This window comes from Triticum aestivum, chromosome 6D (assembly GCF_018294505.1).
Source record: "Triticum aestivum cultivar Chinese Spring chromosome 6D, IWGSC CS RefSeq v2.1, whole genome shotgun sequence".
NCBI classification, from domain to species: Eukaryota; Viridiplantae; Streptophyta; class Magnoliopsida; order Poales; family Poaceae; genus Triticum; species Triticum aestivum.
The window spans coordinates 42,525,760-42,540,958 of NC_057811.1; positions in this window are offsets into that span (position 1 = coordinate 42,525,760).

Sequence of the window (15,199 nt, forward strand, 5' to 3'; positions counted from 1 at the left end):
ACCCTTGATTGGGTGCTTCGAACGCCCTTCGGGAAGTGAAAGTGAAGGTTGATCAATAGCTTGAATCAGGACGAAAAGGTGGGAAACCAGGTAATACAGCACGGCATCAGTGTGGTCAAGCCGGTAATCGAATCGAACAGATTCGGGATCTTACCCTTGTCGAGTCCGGTTGCCAAGGGCGCTTTATCCAAGGAATGCAGGCAAGGCACTACTCCGCTTTCACAACAGAACTGCTTGACTAGTTGAAACCGTGTGATATTACTAGTCTGGATTTGAGATGACATACTTGAATCGAGTATACAAGGGTGGTAAGGCAAATAAACACAAAGGAATTGATCGATTCTCTTGGTTGATGTGCTTTCTTCCAAACCCTTGACTGGAAGATAGTCAATACTGCCTTGCTATTTGTAGAATTCCTCCCCTGGGTCGGAGAATATATTACTTTCTTTACCGACATGCAGGTGGAATAAGACCAGCATTATGAACTACTCATCACTGAATGTTAAGTACTGCCATTCCAACTAGCCAACTAGCTATTAACTATTAAGGGGTAAAGGTCGGAAACTATATTTATTTATGGGACTTAACTTATTGATACAGTCAGATTTAGGAAAAAGTGCATGCATGTTTCACATACCCACTCGCTGAAAAGATTTCCGCAAAAACACAGGACCCAGAAATTGCATATGGTAGCGATCGAGATCACCCGCTGGGAATCTCGGCAACCCACATTTGAGGAAACCGCTACTTCAAGATAGGTTGGTCTTGATTGAAGCTATGTTTCAGAAGTTAGCCATCACCCACAAAGCTGTTCGCACTCCAGAACAATTAAGAACCAACAATGCACAGGAAGAGGCGATCTTCCTATCCTAGCACGATACTGGGATCTCGTAGGCGTAATTTGGAGTGGCTGCAAAGGGTTCAATACTACTTGGCCTAGAGGGGACTAGGATAAACTGTTCCAAGTACCAAAAGCCCTAAGGCTGCAACCGATTACCCATAACGACCGATATAGATTCGGCTCAAGGTGCTACTGAACCCTGAATCCAAAGATTGATCACCTAACCAATTCAAGGTCACAAGAAAAGAAAGGACGGTGCTCCTCTAACCCTGTATTTGAGTGACTGTTACGCAACATTGGTGATCAGTTAATGGCAAACGAAAAGCTATTCAGGGAGACAATAGTCTGGCTCGAGTGGCTAGGTATGTCCTAGTCACGCCCTACCTAGGGTTGAGGAACACGTGTTTGTCCAGTTTCGACAAAACTAAGAGGATGTTACGATCCCGCTATAAAAAGAAGTTGTATGCCCCGTCCACGTGCGGGCCCGTCGAGCTATAAGTGAGGGATCTTATTTAATGGAGGGACAACGAAAAGTCACGTCTCAGAACAGAAGGGGTAGACAAATGTGGGGAACCGAGAACCACCTGCTCTCTAAGAAACCCATGGAAAGTCAAGAAGTGAACGGATTATAAACCGCTTTACTAAAGAAAGTGGGTTCACTAAGAGGGGAGAGATAAAGGCGGGGGACAAGAAGGCGGTCGCAGGCAGTAAGTAGATGGACGGCCCTTCGACAGGAGGTAGTAAAATTTCCAAACCTAAGAAGACCATTTCTTTGCTGTCGCTCTAGCCCTACCGGGAGGGGGCTTAGCCGGGTCCAACAAACCTTATGAGTGGGTCCCACGCACTCAGGCAAAGAGCAGCCGACGAAACGTAAGATGGCTCCATACCGGGTGGTAAAACACAAATGATCAAAGCTGATGATCGTAAGCTATGTCCTCCATCACGATCTCGAATGAAACTATCCATGGAATCGTGCGCCGTGTGAAACGTAGATCATCGCCGTTCTTAACCGAGACTCAGGTTAAGCTCCCTCTCGGAACCGCCGTGGGGTTAGGAGTAAAGCATCCCGAGGTTGGCGCATCTCGGTGGGCGTGGAGAAGCATTGGGAACCCCAATATCTTTCTTCGGAGCAGTTTCTTTTCCCGTCCCCTCGCCCCGGCATAGTGCTTCGCTTCCGGTTCTTCGGAGGAATCAACTGACTTCTCCCTTCTTCATTGATCCGGGGGAAAGGGAACCGTCTACCAGTTGAGAAGCTAGACATCAAGGTTGTGGCTTGATGAGGATAACTAAGCTGACACGCCGGAGTTGGCTGCTGGCACAACAGGGTGGTGCCTTACCGCACCACAGGCGCACGCGCGGTAGCGTTCATGGTGGTGCTTCAGGATTCCAATGTACTGCGTCCAGGATCAGAACGAGCTTGCCGGCGGACCACTGCTGTCCCATTCTTTAGTGAGCTGGAGCGCTGCCATCTTATCCACGGAAAATGCGTCAAGCTATCGCTTCGGGTCGAAGCACTAAAAGAAAAGGACCGGGAAACGCGGCGGCATAGGAAACACGGGAACCCAGGAGGGAGAAAGACGATGTACGGGATACGGGATCCTCGCAGTAGGCTGGACCAAAATCCAGCCGAGAGAGGGCAGCCTTTAGAAGCAACAGGTTGGGAAACCAAGAGAAGGCTTCGCCTTTTCTTATCTTCTTCCCGGCACAAAAAGAGGGATTAGCATTATTGACCCCATGAGAAAGCACTAACACCTTCCTCATCGGGGCTCCGCGCACTGGGAAAAGGCTTCCGCGACAGGAAACCGGCTACTAGTTAGGAAGTGAACATAAGGTATCAAGAGGTCCCTCACAGTCAGGTGCAATGCAATTGCCCCCTATTAGTCAAGTACCCCTCTTCCTATTTAGTTTAGGGGTTAAGGCGAGAAATGGCTTGATGAACCCTTCCGTTCACCACGCACCGGCCCCATTCACTTGCAACTCGTAGAGGCTGTAAGTAAACAGTGCCCCACTAAATTCAAAGTGACGGTGGGGTTGAAAGACGAGAGTGCCTACCTCCGCGCCGAGAGTGCCTACCTCCGCGCCGAGAGTGCCCGCCCTTTCTGTCAAGTAGGCTACTTTTTCCGAAACGCAGTCTGGAATAAGCGTTCCTGTGTATATAGATATCTTCGATGCTGTCATTTCGACATGTCCGCTTCAACCCCTCTTTCGCCTCCCAAAAAGCAAATTTGGCTTGACGAGCGCAGATGAGGAAGCGGGAGCAATAAAACCAAGAATCTCTTTCTTTTCTTTCCAAATACTTTATGAAGTTAAGGGGCAAAGAGAAGCGCTTTCGCTACTGAGAAAGCGAATGGTCAGCGCGAGGGTTCGACGACTTAGCCGAGCGTTAGCGACGCGTCATTCTCATAGCGAGGCGCTTCGAGTTAGCGAAGCGCTGTAGTAGCGTCGGAGACTATGTGCTATAATGCTGAACTAAGGACGTTCCGCCTTATCTATAGAAGCAGTCGACTGAGTTCTGAACGAATGGGATCCTTGGTGGGTAATGGCTCAATCTATAGATGGAAAGCCTTATGATGGGAAACTACCACGTTAGGTTTGGAGAGAGATGGGACCCGTTATAGTTTAGGGGGAGCAGATGGCTCGCACTATGCTTGATGAGTACAAGACGCCTCGTAACTTCTGGACTGAGGCAATTTATACTGCGTGCCACATCATCAACAGGGTATATCTTCACAAATTCTTCAAGAAGACTGCCTATGAACTCCTCACTGACAAGAAACCCAATGTGAGTTATTTCAAAGTCTTCGGTGCTAAATGTTGGATTAGAGATCCTCATCACAATGCTAAATTTGCACCGAAAGCACATGAAGGTTTTATGCTTGGTTACGGAAAGGACTCACACACCTACAGAGTCTTCAACAACATTCTTCACAAGGTTGTTGAAACTGTAGATGTGCGGTTCGATGAAACTAATGGCTCGCAAAGAGAGCACCTACCTTCTGTGATAGATGAACCAGCACCTGAGGAATCTATCAAGTTCAAGGCGACTGAGGATGTCATTCCTACCGAAGAATCTGCTGAAGAATTCATTCCAGAACATGAAGAACGTCGAGCTAATGTACCTAAACAAAATGCTGAAGAAAATGGTGCTGAAGAAAATGCTGATCAAATTCCTCGACGACAACCAACTCATCCTCGTGTTGCAAAAGAAGTGCAAGTTGAAAAGATCATCGATGACATTGAAGCACCGGGTTCTCTCAGATGCTCAAAAGCTTCACATTTAACTAAATTTTGTGGGCACTATGCTTTTGTCTCTATCACAGAGCCCACTAAGGTAGATGAAGCATTTCTGGAGCCTGAGTGGATTCAGGCCATGCAAGAAGAATTACATCAATTCAAACTCAACAATGTCTGGGAACTGGTTAAACGTCCAGATCCTCCCAAGCACAACATCATTGGCACAAAGTGGATGTACCGCAACAAGCAAGATGAAAATGGCCTTGTGGTGAGGAATAAGGCACGACTTGTAGCTCAAGGCTACACACAGGTTGAAGGAATTGATTTTGATGAAACTTTTGCACCTGTTGCTAGACTTGAAGCTATTCGCATATTACTTGCTTATGCTAACCATCATGATATCACTCTATATCAAATGGATGTGAAAAGTGCATTCCTCAATGGTAAGCTTGAGGAAGAAGTATATTTTGCTCAACCCCTAGGTTTTGAAGATCCAAAGCATCCTGACAAAGTCTTCAGACTCAATAAGGCCCTCTATGGCCTCAAGCAGGCCCCTCGGGCATGGTATGATACTTTGAAGGAATTCCTCATGAAGAAAGGCTTCAAACCCGGTTCACTCGACCCTACTCTTTTCACTAAATCTTATGATGATGAATTGTTTGTGTGCCAAATATATGTTGATGATATTATCTTTGGCTGTAGTGACCAACATTATAGTGATGAATTTGCCTATATGATGAGTGAAGAATATCAAATGTCTATGATGGGAGAGTTGAAATTCTTCTTAGGTCTTGAAATTCGTCAACAGCGCAATGGCATATTCATATCTCAGGAGAAATACCTCAAGGATGTACTGAGGAAATTCGGCATGCAAGATTGCAAAGGCGCCAAAATTCCGATGCCCACAAATGGCCATCTGTGCACTGATGAAAATGGTATTGACTTCGATCAAAAGGTATACCGCTCCATGATTGGTTCTTTATTGTATTTATGTGCATCTAGGCCAGATATTATGCTTAGTGTTTGCATGTGTGCCCGATTTCAAGCTACACTGAAGGAATCACACCATAAGGCTGTGAAACATATTCTTCGATATCTAGCTCACACACCAACACTTGGATTATGGTACCCCAAGGGCTCGGCTTTTGATCTCATTGGATATTCTGACTCTGACTATGCTGGTGATCATGTGGACCGCAAGTCAACATCTGGTACATGTCATTTCCTCGGACGATCTTTGGTCTGTTGGTCCTCGAAGAAACAGAACTGCGTATCACTGTCTACTGCTGAAGCTGAGTACATTGCTGCTGGTTCTTGCTGTGCTTAATTGCTGTGGATGAAGCAAACTCTCAAGGACTATGGCGTCAACGTGAAGAATGTGCCTCTCTTCTGTGACAATGAGAGTGCCATCGAGATTTGTCACAAACCAGTTCAGCACTCGAAGAGAAAGCACATTCAGATTCGTCATCATTTTCTTCGCAATCATGTGTTGAAGGGAGACATTTCTATTGAGCATGTGAAGACTGAAGAACAACTAGCCGATATCTTCACGAAGCCCTTGGATGAGAAGAGATTTAGCAAGTTGCGGTGTGAGCTAAATATCTTAGAATCTTCGAATGTTCTTTGAAAAGGACACTTATCCTAACACTTATGCAAAATTGATGACTTAGATGTGCAACATATGAAGAAACGTTTTTCTTCAATCAATGAAGAATAACACCAAAAGTTGAAAATCTTCAATTTGAGTTTTTCCTCAGTGAAATTCCTCAGTTGTTCGTTTTCTTCGACTTTGCATTGTCTTCACTGTTTCTATCGTTTTTCTTCATTGGCTATATATATATGTATATATATATATACATATATATATACATATATATATATATATATGTTTATGTCCTCTACAGCATTCACTTATGGCTAATTCTTCAAGTTGTTTTTTCTGCTAAGTGAATGTAATCGGACCCTTCGCCCTCTATGCTATACTCAACCCAATCTATTCACAAATTCTTCATGTGCGTTCTATTTGAAACTTGTTCAAAATCTTCACTGTGTCCTTGTCAGCTGAAGAATTTGCGAACGGAACTTTTAACTTATCTTATCCAAATTTTCGGCTTTGCCACTCAAACCGTTCCGCATCCCACGAAATACTTATCTATTCACCCACGATCTAACACGATCTCCACTTCTCAGTACGTGGGTGACATATGTCAAGCGAATGAGAAGGGTCAGGGGCACGTTCGTCCAAAATCTTCGGGCGAACAGTTTTTCACCGTGGCTATAAATACCCCCCCTCTCCCCTTCCTCACTTCCTTTACTCCGCTCGACCTCTCTCCAGCTCGAGCTTCTCAAACCCTAGCGCCGCTGCTACTTCATCGTCGCCGGTGAGGAAGAGCTTCACTGCCTCGACCTCATCGCCGCCGTACTCGCGCCGGCCGCGGAAATCTTCACTCCGCCGCCGCCGTAGCCGTCTTCCTCCGCCGAGTTAGGGCGTGGAAGATCTGCACTGACGAACTTCACATCTCCACATCCCAGTTCGTCGTGTTCTTCGTCCAGGGTAATTAAAAGCTTCTTTTACTGCCCTCTTTGATTCAAATGATTTCTACAAAATCTTCAAATGTGTTTATTCTTAAAATTCTTCACACACTAAACACCTCACATGTCATCCGTTCTTGATTCGTTTCTCTAAGCAATAATTTTTCTTCAAGATTCCTCAATTGTGTGGATCTTCGATCTATACAACTCTGGAACCTAAGACAAAGAACGCTTAGTGAAATTCTTTAAGACTCATCTGGTCAAATTCCTCAAACTTGTTCTTTTTGAAAAACCTTCTGAGAACGCATATGACCTCTCCAAATTCCTCGCAACTATACTCTGTTCACAGGTACTCATGTCCGCTGCTGAATCTCTAGGTTCTCATCAACTTAACTCATTTGCAGCGTTCCTCGAAGAAAAGTTGCATACTTCTTCAGAGAATTCAATTGTTCAAATTCCTCATCTGAAGAAAATGGCTGATGGAAAGAAGCCACAGAAAGGAGGAAAGAGGCCTGAGGTCAACACTGCATTTGAAATCCCTGAAGACATCTATGTTGGGTACTGCACACCCCCTGAGGAAGAGAAAAATCAGCGCAAGGTGCGCATTCAGAAGATAGAGAGGAGATGGGCAAGAGAGTGGAGGGAGTACAGATATGTGACTCCCAAGTACATGAAGAAATTCGCACTCAATCCTCCATGCCCAAGACCTCCGTTGGCACCTGGCTAAGAAGCTGATCTCACCAGCCTCAAGCGTGGCGAGGATTATCCTGATGAATGGGCCAAGCGCCAGGCCAAGCTGGCTAGACAAGCCAGAGAAGCAGTGAGGAAATTCAATGAAGACTCTGCTGCTGCTGCTGCTGCCGCTGAGGCCTCTGTCAAGCCGAAGAAATCCATTGCAAAGAAGCCTGCGCGTAAGCCAAGTGCTTCACCTTCAATGCCCTCAAGGCCAAGTTCCTCAGCAATGCCCTCACGGCCAGAATCCTCAAAGCCCTCACGGCCAATTCCTCACGCTGCTCCTGCTCCTCCAAAATCCTCAGCTCCTCCGCATAAGTCCTCAGCTGCTCCGACCAAATCCTCAGCACCTGTGCATCTTGCCACATGCCAAAGGACTACAGGCATCTCTATTGCCTCAGGAGCTTCAGCTAGTTCCTCAGCTGCTCCAAATTCTTCAACAGGACCCTCTCTGCTGAAGACAAAGACCACTGCTGGACGAGGTTCTCGCCCAAGTCCTCACAAGAAGCAGGTCGCCTTCCAAGTGCCGTCTGAAGAAGACGAAGCTGATGATGAAGAACTTACTGAAATCATCAGAGATAGGCAAGTCAGGGCCGCTAGAGCCAAGGGCACAAATGTGCCTCTGCTTTGGGATCCAAAGTTGATCCTCGATTACATTGATCTCTGGCACAAGAACCCAAACACTCCTATGCCTGATTTCAAGTTGACTCCTGGCCAAAGTCATATGCTGACTACCTTCATCCAAGAAGAGAAATGGAAATTTGAGAAGGCCAGGCAGATCAAGAAAGCGCAGTACAGCAAAGAAAAATTCCTGAAGAACAACGTTGTCACTATGACAACTGATGATCTTGTGAAGATCCAGTCTGAAATCAAAGTCCTCAGCGGTGATTTCAATGCTTACTATGCTGATTGGCAAGGAGCCAAGGTCAGGTTTGTTAAACTGACTGAGAAGTTCACTTCCAATGTTACAGCCCCATCGCAACAAGAAATTCCTCAAACTGAAGCATCTGCTTAGCCAACTGAAAACATGCCAGCCCCGCTAATGACATTCAGGCTACTGAAGAAAATGTGAGTTCCAGGGCTGATGACTGCATTCCAGCCGCTGATGAAATTGCCAGGGCATCCACTAGTGGTGTGCCTGAAGAAAATGAAGAGGTCGGGGCAACTGCATCAGTTGTGCGTGAAGAAAATCGACCACATTCCTCTGCTCCTCCTGCGCCTACCCCAACTCCAATTCTTCCATCTGCATCAGATGTGAAGAAGACCAAGGCTGCAGAGCGTGCAGCAGTGAAGAAAAGGAAAGCATCAGTTTCATCGGATTCTTCAGCTCTGAAGAAGATGAAGAAATTGACCAGCTCAGTTGCGAACCCCATTGATGTTGTTCCGATCTCAACCATGCCATCAAAGGGCCTTGTTCCTTTTGATGAAGAATATGTGATCCCTAGCGGATCTGATGAAGAAAATCCTTCTGCTGCTTCGTCAGAGCAGATGGATGAAGAAATTGAAGTGGATGAAATCCCTTCAACTCCAGCTGTTTCCTCGCCTATGCCTCAGTTTACTGCTGAAGAGGCCGGCGTTGAAGAAATGGAAGATGAAGATGTGGACATTGGTTGTACGACACCCATGCTCAATGATGACTTTTGGGAAAGTCAACATCCCAACTCTCCACTCTTCACACCATTGCAACAAATTCCTTAGTCCCCAGCAACTATAGTTCAAATGGGATCTGATGAAGCTCATGCCACACCGTCTGTCCATGAAGAAATTCCAGCCACCAGTGCTGAAGAAACTGCTGCTGCTGAATCATTGAAGGCACAGACTGCCACTGAAGAGGAACCAAAAATTCCTCAGCCTGAGGAACCTGAGATTGCGATTCCTGAGGTTGTAATGCAACTGACTGACACTCCTTTGCCCAAGCCAAAGGATCCATTCTCAAGGAAGCAAAAATTCAAGGCTAATGATTTCTTCGGCGAGCACGTATTCTTCACTGATTACAGCCCCTATGACTCTGCTCGCATTAGGAAGAGGCGTTTCTGGACTGCCAGCCAGGCAAATATTTATTCCTCAGTGCTGTTCAACAAAGACAAAGTCTTCGATCATGAGCACATTCCTCACATGGATATGGAATCTCTGCCATGCTTCGTGCCAGTCCTCAGTGTTCTTCATGATGCTGGACTGTTAAATTTCTGCACTGATATATGTGATTGGAATGAAGAGCTCATTCTTCAATTTTATGCAACTGTGCACATCACCGGAGACTCTGAAGATGTGAATTCATGGGTGCTGGACTAGATGTCTGAAAATACTCACTACAAGGCACCAGCCACTGAATTGCTTCGTGCTTTGCCTCTCAGTCCTCCCCTTGAAGCTGCTCGTTGCATCTACAGTGAACCTGAGCTTACAGATCACTATATGCAAGTGCTGATGAAGCCATTGAAGCCAGGTCAGGCCCCAAGAACTAAATTCATTGTGAAGGAATTGTTATATGTGCCTCGGACTGTCTATCGCGTTCTGACGAAGACATTGAGTCCTATCAAGGGCCACGACTCGAATGAAGAAGAAGTCGTTGGCATCATGAAGAATCTGCTTTTCAATATCATTCATGGCGTTCCCGTCAACTTCCATGATTTCTTCACGAGGACTCTGGCCAATGTCGCAATGTCACCTTTTGAGTTGAAGCCTTATGCTCCGTGGATTATGAGATTCATCAGAACAAGGTCTTCGCTCAACTACAAAGCTGATACACTGAACCATTGCAGCTACTTTCCCCCGAATGAAGTCCTCAAACAGACATTTTCCTCAGCTGATGAAAAGGGCAAGGCTACTGCTGTTATTGATGAAGGCATTCGTCCATTGGATGGTCAATTTCGCAAGGCTGCATCCTACTCCACCAATGATGACTCTGCCACCAACGCAACCAAGCCAAATCCTCAAGGCACAGTTCCCAGGGTGATGACTGACCGTGAGCTTCTCCTCAGTCTTCACCAGAAGGTTGATCGCAATCACAAATGGGTCAAGCATCAGTTTGGTTCAATTCTTCACAACATGACTGCTACCCACAATGCAGTGAAGAAAAACCATTACTACCTCCATGAAACCTTTAACCGTACTTGGGCTATTCTGTCTCACATTTATAGCGCAGAAGATCTGAAGAAAATGGGTCTCAAGGAGGACTTTGACTGGCCTGCACCTCCACCGAAGAAATACAAGAAGGTCAAGGTTCCTTCCTTGGTGGCCAGCTCCTATTCTTCATCGCGCAAAACTGATGAGCATGAAGACTTGGACGACACTGCGGCAGGCCCTACATCAACAAACGACCCCAACAACGCTGGCGCTCCTTCATCAACTTGATATTCTTCAGGGGCGTTAGTCCTCATTTTCAAACCTTTTGGCCATTCGATGACAAAGGGGGAGAAATTTGAGTTAGTCTTCAAGCGGGCCTATCATTTATTGGCGTTTTTTTTCCAAGTTACAACTCTCGTTTTTCTGATGACTTTGTTGGATCGAGTTGTAAACTTAAAACTCTATGTTGGCCTGATACTTTTGCTGTTTCTTCTGCATGCTTATTCTTCGTTAATGTTATTGCATGCATGCTGAGTTACATCAGTCACCATATTTCATCATGCATTTCAAATTCTTCATGTATTATGTCAAATGCGTGTATGAATTACAAGATATAGGGGGAGATCTCCATGATTCAACTCTTCAAGTGTGCATTGCTTCAAAAGCAAATTCCTCACTATGCACATCTTCAGGGGGAGTTCTTCTATATCTTGCAATCAAATTCCTCAATATCAGTATTTACACTTCATATGTTTATCCCCGTTGAAAACTTAACCTATATTGTCATCAATCACCAAAAAGGGGGAGATTGTAAGTGCATCTAGTGCCCCTTAGTGATTTTGGTGTATTGAAGACTTATAGGTTAAGGGACTAATGTGTTTATGAGTGTACACAGGTCTATAAGTCTATGAGGAGTTTGATATTTACAGAGAAAGTGAAGAAATTGGTGTGACCTTGAAGACTTGGTATTCATTTGAGGAACATGAAGCGTGAAGACTTTTGTTTTTGTAGTTTCATTTTCTCTTTCTTGAGTCATAGGAAACACCGCACTGTTAAAGGGGGTCGAGGAAATACTAAGGAAAAGTTTCCATGTGATGCTCAACCCAAAATCCTACACCTACCAATCCCTTCAAGTGAAGCCATTGGAAATCTCATACAGTTCAGTCATATTCTTCAGTGGCAGAGACGAAGTTCTTCTGGTCTCTGAGGAATTTGTTCTGACTGAGGAGTTAGAAATTCGCCAGTGCGGATTGCCTACACAGTGAGGAACATGATATCCCTGAGGAATTTGATACTCAAATTTCCAACCATTGCTGTGCTACGCGCCAGCTGTCCCAAAATATCTTATCCACCTAACGGTCATATCATTGAAGGGCATTTATGTCTTATCATGTCGGGCTGCTCCCTAGGCTATAAATAGCCGCCCCCTACAACCACTAGCTGGTTGGCTGCTCTGAGAGAAACTGACACTTGTCATTTGAGAGCATCCCATCCTCCGAGGACTTTGAGTGAAAACCATCGAGTGAGGAAAAACCCAAACCCAAACACCTACAAACCCAAAGTGATTGAGCATCACTGAAGAGATTGATCCTGCGTGGATCCGACGCTTGTTACCTTTGAAGACTGTGCTTCTTCCAGACGGTTAGGCGTCATGGTCTAGAGCATCCAAGAGGAATTATGGATCATCGAGTGACCGAGTTTGTGAAGGTTCGAAAGTCACCTGAAGACTTACCACGAGTGATTGGGCGAGGTCTGTGTGACCTTAGCTCAAGGGGAATACGGTGTGGACTAAGTGTCATGGACTGCGTGTTAAGGACTGGGTGTCCGGGACTGTGTGTCCTGACGTTTAAATACCTAGCCGCCCTAACCAGACGTACAACTGAGACAGCAGTTGGAACTGGTCTACCAAATCATAGTCTTCACCAAGCCAACTGATTCTATTTCCTCAACTCTTTCATTTCCTCATAACTGTGTTGTGGGCTTGTCATATCTGTGTTTGAAGACTTTGACTGAACACTTTCTCAATTTCTTCAGTTCAATTTCTTCAGTCTGTTTGTCTTCATCCTGTGTTATCCTGTGTTTACGCTTTCTGTACTCTGTGCTTGTCTTCATTTCATCATGATGACCATGCTTGTATCCTGTTATGTTTACTTTTGAGTACTTATTCCGCTGTAAGTAGTTCTTCGATAAGGAATTTCCTCACTGGCAAATTCCTCAGTGAAGAATTCATAAAAATCGCCTATTCACCCCCTCTAGTGGATATAACGCACTTTCATGGGGACAAAACAATATCCATTGCCTCTTATTGATTTCAAATTTTTTCTCGTGTCAACATAGATCAACAGGAGTGTTGTGTCAATTTTTGGGATTTTTCGGGGTTCGTTTGGACATTTTTATGCATTAACTGAGTTTTCAATGCATTTGTGTGCATAATTCAAATTTGACCTACATGCACATGCTCTAATGCATATAAATTGGTTGAAAAATCAAATCTGTGTCCTTGGGTGCATGCTTAGGTCCCACGCAAGAAATGGGAATGAATTTCAAACACTAGGGCACCGTTGATTGCCGGCAAAACATTGAGATGCCTGGTTTTTAAATTCTAGTAAATCCAAACCTCGTCTGAAATTCATGAAACTTGGCATGCTATCATGGAGCGGCATCAACATTCCATGGTAAATTTTTTGTCGCATTTTGGGCAGGTTTGGGTGTATGCTTCTCACAAACCAGAGCTTCTCACAACAAGCATAATAGTTTCGGTAGGAAACGTCCCACCTTTGGGGACGAAACAATATTCATTGCCTCTTATTGCTTTCAAATTTTTTTCTCGTGTCAACATAGAACAACAGGAGTGTTGTGTCAATTTTTGTGATTTTTTAGGGTTCGTTTGGACATTTTTATGCATTAACTTAGTTTTCAATGCGTTTATGTGCATAATTCAAATCTAAACTACATGCACATGCTCCAGTGCATATAAATTGGTTGAAAAATCAAATATGTGTCCTTGGGTGCATGCTTAGGTCCCATTCAAGAAATGGGAATGAATTTCAAACACCAGGGCACCGTTGATTGCCGGCAAAACATTGAGATGCCTGGTTTTTAAATTCTAGTAAATCCAAAACTCGTCTGAAATTCATGAAACTTGGCATGCTATCATGGAATGGCACCCGACATGCTGTGGCATTTTTCGTGTCCATTTTGAGAGAAGGCGCACTCGAATAATGACAGGGAACAAAGGCATTTTGAAAAAAAACTACCACTTTAATATCTCAAACGTTTGTATAATTCAAACCGTGTGCGTTCTGTTAACCATTCATGTGATGCCATGTGTCTTGGTTTTAATGGATGTAGGAGGTGCCGTGCGGAGAGCTGCTTGACCTTGACTGAACGGGAGGTGTGCGAGCGCAGTCCGGTGCGCAGGCTGACCGAGAGGCGTGCAAACTGTCCTCTAATGCGCAGGCTCACCGGGAAGCGTGCGAGCTATACGCTGCGCAGGCTCACTGGGAAGCGAGCCCTTTGACTTCCATGGCCGCCCGCCTTCCTCTCCATTAATGGCGCCCGAGCCGCTATTTAATACGGTCGGCCTTACTGTTCGCCTCCCATTCCCCTCCCTCCCGCAGACCTCCACCAACGCCATGGCGCAGAATGATCATCTGCCACTAGTCTTCAAGTTTGGTGAAGTCGACTCCGAGCCGGAGGAGATAGCAAATAAGGAGGAATGGGCCCTCATGGACATGGCCCAGAACGAGCTGGCCGCAGCGGTTGCTGCCCCCGCTCACGTCCCAGCTCCCATCCCTGCGCCCGCGCCAATGACCATCCCCGTAGCATTGACGGGCCGGTCGCCGAGCACTATCGCAGAGCTGGAAGCCGCAGGCGTCAGCGAGGTCTCCGTGGACCCACATGAGCTCGTGTACATGCCAGCGCCAGCGCCCGTGCCCGTGCCCGTGCGCGCCCCTCCACCCACCGTGGCGCCGACCCCCGTGCGTTTGGCTGCACCCTCCGCGCCCGTGCCCCTGTCTGTGCGCGCCCCTCCACCCACCGCGGTGCCGGTCCCCGTGCGTTTGGCTGCACCCGTCACGCCCGTGCCCGTGCCCACCTCAGCGGCATGGGATGCTGCCGTCGACCGCTACCTCTCAGCGGCGCCAGTTGCCGTCCTCCCGCGCCCCGCCCGTCGATTGCGCGACGACATGATGTTTGATTTACAAGTGAAGAACATTTTGTGCTGCATTGAAGACTTCAACAACGGCGTCCCGGAGGACGACAACGACGACGACGGCGTGGCACACCGCCTCCGCTGCCACCGGAAATAGTTTTTTTGGGGTTTAGTACTGTATCTCGAATTCTCGATCATATGAATAGAAATTCGCAGTGTGACTGAATGAAAGATATGTTTTGAACGAACTTGCGTTTTTCTCTCTTAATGTATAGACTTATCAAATGATTTTCTTTTGAAAAAAACGTCAATGGTTTTTAAATATAAACACTCATCGCAAACGTTTTAGTTCGAACACCTGTATGCAAGCCGAGAGCTTCCCCAGGAAGCCAAGGGAAAATGTGTCGAGCAGGATTTCTGCATCCCTTCAACGCAGACAGTTGTTTTAAATGACCCATGTGCAATCACGTATAAACAATTGGGTAAGATTGGCATATCTGTCATTTTGGGTATGTTGCCATTTGTCAAACTAGAAAGATTGACATTTGTTTATCTAGTAACATTACCATTTGTCAAACTTGTAACACTGCAATTTGTCAAAATATGCAGCTAAAAATCATGAGCACTATGTAATTTTTGTAACT